The following is a 5,864-nucleotide window of genomic DNA, read 5'->3' as shown; positions in this document are numbered from 1 at the left end:
AGGAGAAGGAGGGAGAAAATTCAACTGTTAACAGCATGAAGAAGAAGGCAATGGCACCCCACTCCAGTACTCTTGCCTGGAAAATCCCATGGATGGAGGAGCCTGGAAGGCTGCAGTCCATGGGGTCACTAAGGGTTCGACAGGACTGAGCGACTTCACTTTCACTTTTCACTTTCATGCATTGGAGAAGGAAATGGCAACCCACTCCAGTGTTCTTGCCTGGAGAATCCCAGGGATGGGGGAACCTGGTGGGCTGCCATCTCTGGGGTTGCACAGAGTCAGACACGACTGAAGTGACTTAGCAGCAACAGCATGAAGGATGGCCAAGGAAACCAGGGGTTTCCCAGATAACCCAAGAAGTGTGCTGATAAGGGTCTGCATGAGGTAGGAGAGAGGGATGGGAGCAAGAATCAGTGCCATTTTAAAAGGGGGGAATCAGATGTGGTGACTGACTGGACATGCTGGAGGACTAGGCTTGAGCATATCGTGAACAGGAGGATTTGGCAGTGACAGCTTTCTAGGAAAAATTGCTGCATTCTCAACATCTGCATGCATCTGAGAATTATACCTGGATTCTTCATTTCCACGCCTTGATTTTAATCCTTAGGAAAGTAGGCCTTGGGGTACTACTTGTGATTCTAAAATGGAGTAAGTAATGATTTAATTCCCAGCCAGTAAAGGGCAATCCAAATGACTGGCTCCACCATTTCCCCAGGGCTAGTTTGTAACCTGGGACAGAAATAAGCTGTGTGTATTAAATCAATACAATCACTCACAAGTTAAAAAAAAAAAAAAGTCGTTGCTTTGGTGGCTATGCATCCTATGAACTACTTCTGTTTCTTAATGGTTTGCTTTCTTCAGCTTTAAGCTTGGCCATATTTCCACAGTGAGCCAGCATCAACCAGGGACTAGGTGCCTTGAGCAAGTGTCCCAAGGTGCCATTATGCAAATTACAAGCTCCTGCCTGCCCCATAGGGCTGTCACAAAGATCAGGTTTCCTAAGAGACATGATTGTGTAACCTTTCACGGCACTCCCTGCTTTCTTCCTCTTGGCCACCCTCACTGGGGCTTGCTCATCAGAGCTTGGGAGCATGGTAGACTAGGGAAAGTGTCAGGGTGTGTCATCTGGTGATTTTTCCATGCTTAACCATACCAAAGGGGAAATCACAGCCTACCACAGCATCTCTGATGTGAAACAGGGTTAATATAGAGTGTATCTCTGGAACAAAATGATAACTATACTTGTCATGATGTGTCACTAACAGCTGGCAAAGGAGGATTCTGTCTGCATGATAAGCCGTGTCTCCACAGATTCCAGACACCTCACTTCTCTGTCTTTGACCCCTCAATTCCTGCTGCTCCCTAAAATAGACCTTCCCAAGGCTCTGCTCTGAACTCTCTGGGATTGCCTCCATATCTATATTCTTACCTTCCAGTCCTGAGCAGCTGAAGCCCAACTCACCTTGGAGCCTTGATTTCTTCAGATCTGGATGACAGATACCTAGTAAGGTTCTCCTCTGAGTTATCTCAGTCAGTATTTCCAGAAGTGAACACTTGACTCCACTCTTTAGTTCCCATCCTTTCTCCTTCTGACTTCCCTACGCTACACCACTCCTCCCAGTCACTTAAATTACTTGTTCTTCCATAGGTTACTAAGATTGTAGTCTAGATTTCTTTATTCCTTAATCTCTCAGATTCATTTTCCTTCTTCTTCCTGCCTTGCCTCATGCTAGAGACCTCATCCTAATTCAAGACCTCATTGCTTCACTGCTCCCATTGTATTCACTTCCTGGGTGAATTCCCCTACTTATAGTTTCTCTAACTTCCACTTTTCTGACACATTGTTGCCAGATCAACTCTTCAGATGCTCTGATCTTTTATCTACTCAAAAAAATATTTGGTGGCTTCCCTTGCTACCGAATTAATACTAGTCCAACAAACTAAGGATGGGTCCTTAAATTTTTCATATGGCTTTTATTGGTGATTCAACCACTGATGATGAATTTCTCTACATTTTCCTTAAAATTTCATATTTTCATCTTATAGCACATTCTAGAGTAAAAAGTTCTCTAAATTTACTGTTTGGGGGTAAAATAGCTTCTCAATGTGTGTTTTTCATTTGCAAGCAAAATAAATACTACTTAAACTGATTTAAAAAATAAAAGGCAACTTATTGCATAAGGACAACTTACTGACTCATATAAATGCAAAATCCAGAATTTGTTCTAGTAAGGCATGACTGTCATACCAGGGTCAGCCTCTCTTCCTCTTTTGTACAAGCAAGATAGCTATAACCAACAATACCGGCTAAACATTCAACCTGCTTGACACCACCCCCACTCCCCGCCCCAAAACAAAAAAGTCTCGGCTTAGCACTCTGGAAAGAAAGTTCTGGTAAGGATTTGATTTCCCTTGCTATGGTTACATATTGTCTTTAATTAAGCACAGTGGTGAGGAAAACATTTGGGTAGACTTATCACTGTGAGAAAAGGAGATGAAGGGCCAAATTGTCTTACTCAAATCTCAAGGTATTGGTTCTCTACAGAGTAGAAGACTTGTACCAGAAAGGGTATAAACTGTTGGGAGACACACACACACACATCCTACATGCCCTTGGTTGCATGTAACAAAGTACCTAATTCAAAGGGGCTTAAACAATAAAGAGCCTGATTTATTTTACCTAACCAAAAATCTGGGTGGAGAAAATTTCAGGATGGCACAATGTCTTTTTATCTTTCTGCTGGGTCATCCTCTGTCTCCCTGCAAGTCACTAGATGACTGAGGCAGCTCTAAGCATTTTACCTCACAAGATGGTGTTACAAGCAGGAAAGAAAGGGCAAAAGAGACACCAGCTTTCCCAGAAGCCCCTGGCTGACCATTCTTTCTGTCACTGGCAGGAACTGTCACAAACCCATCCCGGCTCAATCCTTGGAAAGGGGAATGGAATAACTGGCTTAATGCACACAATTTTCCCTGGAGCTAGGTAGCCTTTCAGGAAGAAAAAAAGCAAAGTAGTCATCGGTGGGTCACTAATAATGTTTGCCATTAGATCATACTTCTTATTTGATTCCTGCCACCTGTTTAAATTTTTAAATTTGTAGTGTTTCTCAAGAAGTTTTAGATTGCCTTTTTATTTTGAATCATAACATTTCAGAGTTCAGATGAACTTACGTCATCCAGTGAGGGCTTTTCAACGTTTTTTATTCCAGACTTGTAAGCCATCAAACAAATGTAAATAAATGGGAGAGGATATAAATGAGCTGGTGAAGTGTGGAAGCCAGGTAAAGAAGGTGAGCTCCCCCCATCCCCCTCACGTGCCCCACCCCCACCCAACCCCGCCTGCTGCTGGCTAGTGGCCCTGAGACACTTCTGGAATGCAATTTTAAAACCTCATTTCTCCTCTAGTTCTCTTATTTTAAGGAACTGAGGTCCTACAAAGTAAAATGATTTGCACTTAGTCCCCTATATGTTACTAAGACTGTAGTCTAGGTTTCTTTATTCCTTAATCTCTTTGTATCTCTTACATTTTTATAATTCTGTATTGTATTTGCTTCAAATTTTGCTTTGTATGTACCCACTTAAAAAAAATCCTTAAAAATAAATCTTGATGTAGAAGTCTCACCTTATTTCAGCTCTTTGTTATGTTCTTTCTTTAACCCCAGTCTTGATACACAATATTCCTGAGCTACACAGGAAGTATTTCTGGTGTAACTACAGTGTTTTATTCTGTTGTAGGCAGGAGAGTGGCTAAGCAACGAAATATTAAGCGTGATACCACTTGTGTTCCAACCTTGACTCTAACAGCCTCACTTTTTCTCATTTGTTAAGTTGAAGTAATTATAACACCTACTTCACTGGGTTGAAGTTCATATGTAATGTACTTACATACCCCAGCACATAGCAACTGCTATGTGTTTACTGTTATTTCTCAGTCATCCCCTTCCCCTCAAATTCTTTTTGGCCTTCAAAGATCCTATAAAGTGGTGGGAACTTCCCTCTCAGAGATAAAGGGGCAGTAATGCCTAAATCCAGAGTCTTCTATCTTATGTTTAGATTCATTTCCATGAATGCATTTCCTTCACTTTACTTTCTCCTCCTCATATAACTTCACTGTATGGTTTGCAATTTTACTTTCTGTGGAAACGAAGGGTAACTCATACTGTGGAGTATAAGAGTCCTGGAATCAAGTTTCTCACTATCAAAGAAGGGACATCTTACAGATTCTAGATCACTTGTCAAGAATCACCAACGTTCCAAAGATGCCTGTTCACACCTCATAGTTCCAATATGCTGCTGCTGCTGCTAAGTCGCTTCAGTCGTGTGAGACTCTGTGCGACCCCATAGACGGCAGCCCACTAGGCTCCCCCGTCCCTGGGATTCTCCAGGCAAGAACACTGAAGTGGGTTGCCATTTCCTTCTCCAATGCATGAAAGTGAAAAGTGAAAGTGAAGTTGCTCAGTAGTGCCGAACTCTTAGCGACCCCATGGACTGCAGCCCACCAGGCTCTTCCATCCATGGGATTTTCCAGGCAAGAGTACTGGAGTGGGGTGCCAATATACTTGGATCTAAGTGCCAGTTCGCCTTCGCTGATCCGTCAATTCTACTCCCAACCTCTGACAAACACACCATGTATTTGTCTGAATTAGATAAGAAAAGTAAAACAGGAGTGGTTGTTTTAAAACATCTAAACATCTGAACACACAACTAAGTAATTGTGTAATTTTGTGTCTACATAGTAATAAAATTTTTATTTGCTTTATTCACCGAGGACGACTTCAGAAGACAGAACCTCCTCTCAAGGTTCTACAGAACTAAGTATAATGAGTTTTTTGGGTAAATGTTAATTCAATGTTTATAGTTATTTAATTTAAAAACGCCATTGCTTTTTCTGATGTTGAATTAAGGACTTCACACTTTTCTAACAGAAGACTCATTGCACATTGACAAATCTACTCTAGTACGATGTGGAAAACCACTTCTGAGAAGAGCATTGGTGGTTCAGTGGTAGAATTCTCGCCTGCCACGCGGGAGGCCCGGGTTCGATTCCCGGCCAATGCAACGAGATATTTTCCTTTTTCCCACACGTCTCAGCTCCTCAAAACGAGTTCATTAGAAAGTTAGGAATGGTCATTTTATGCAAATAAAGATGACGAGCATAATTTCCCGTTTGAGTTTCTCGTGGAGCAAATTAAAGGCTGATTCCGAGGCGCGCCTTATTTTTCGAGACTTTCATATATTTTTAGGGCGCCTAGAGTACACATCTGAAATGTAATGGGACATACATTTACTGTATTACATGGATTAAAGAAAAAAAAAACACACCCTAGGCTGTTTGGAGATGCCGGGGATTGAACCCGGGACCTCACACATGCGAAGCGCGCGCTCTACCACTGAGCTACATCCCCCAGCCGAGAATTCCCTTTCTGTTATAGGTATTCATTCAGGCAAGCGCTAGACCGACAGCTCTGGTTAACTTTCAACACTTTATTTTGGTGAGAGGTTCCACGGCATCCTCTTTTCTACTTTTGCCACTTCCTTTAGAAACTGTTTCTGGGATGTACCAAAACTCCATGCAGCCAGCGTTGTGGGACGCAAACCTGACTGGCTCTCGAGCACTCCTGCCGGGCGCCTGGACCCCGAACTGACACCCTACACCCTGCCGGGCGGCGGGGCGGGACGTCCCAGAGCAGAGGGCCAGCCCGAGCCCGACTCCTCCGTCGGCTTACTGCGCAGGCGCTGCAGAACGCGGAGGTGGGGGTGCATCCGGCGCTTTGTTGTGGAGAGGAGCCCCCAGTACCCGGTACGAGGGAGCAGGCGGGAATCGCCGCGAGCGCTGTTCTGGCGCCAAAGGAGACCTGCTCCTG

General features: G+C 43.5%; 2 non-coding genes across 2 annotated transcripts; one reads left to right on the top strand and one right to left on the bottom strand.

Annotated features, from left to right (window-relative positions):
• Window positions 1–4,987: 4,987 nt before the first annotated feature.
• TRNAG-GCC lies at window positions 4,988–5,058 on the top strand. Its single transcript has one exon. It is a non-coding gene; the product is annotated as a tRNA-Gly (tRNA).
• A 275-nt stretch (window positions 5,059–5,333) lies between these two features.
• TRNAA-CGC lies at window positions 5,334–5,405 on the bottom strand. The gene has a single exon. It is a non-coding gene; the product is annotated as a tRNA-Ala (tRNA).
• Between the last annotated feature and the right edge of the window lie 459 nt (window positions 5,406–5,864).

The sequence above is a fragment of the Oryx dammah genome, unplaced genomic scaffold (genome assembly GCF_014754425.2).
Source record: "Oryx dammah isolate SB20612 unplaced genomic scaffold, SCBI_Odam_1.1 HiC_scaffold_27, whole genome shotgun sequence".
Classification (NCBI taxonomy): domain Eukaryota; kingdom Metazoa; phylum Chordata; class Mammalia; order Artiodactyla; family Bovidae; genus Oryx; species Oryx dammah.
This window is presented reverse-complemented; position numbering and strand designations above follow the sequence as displayed.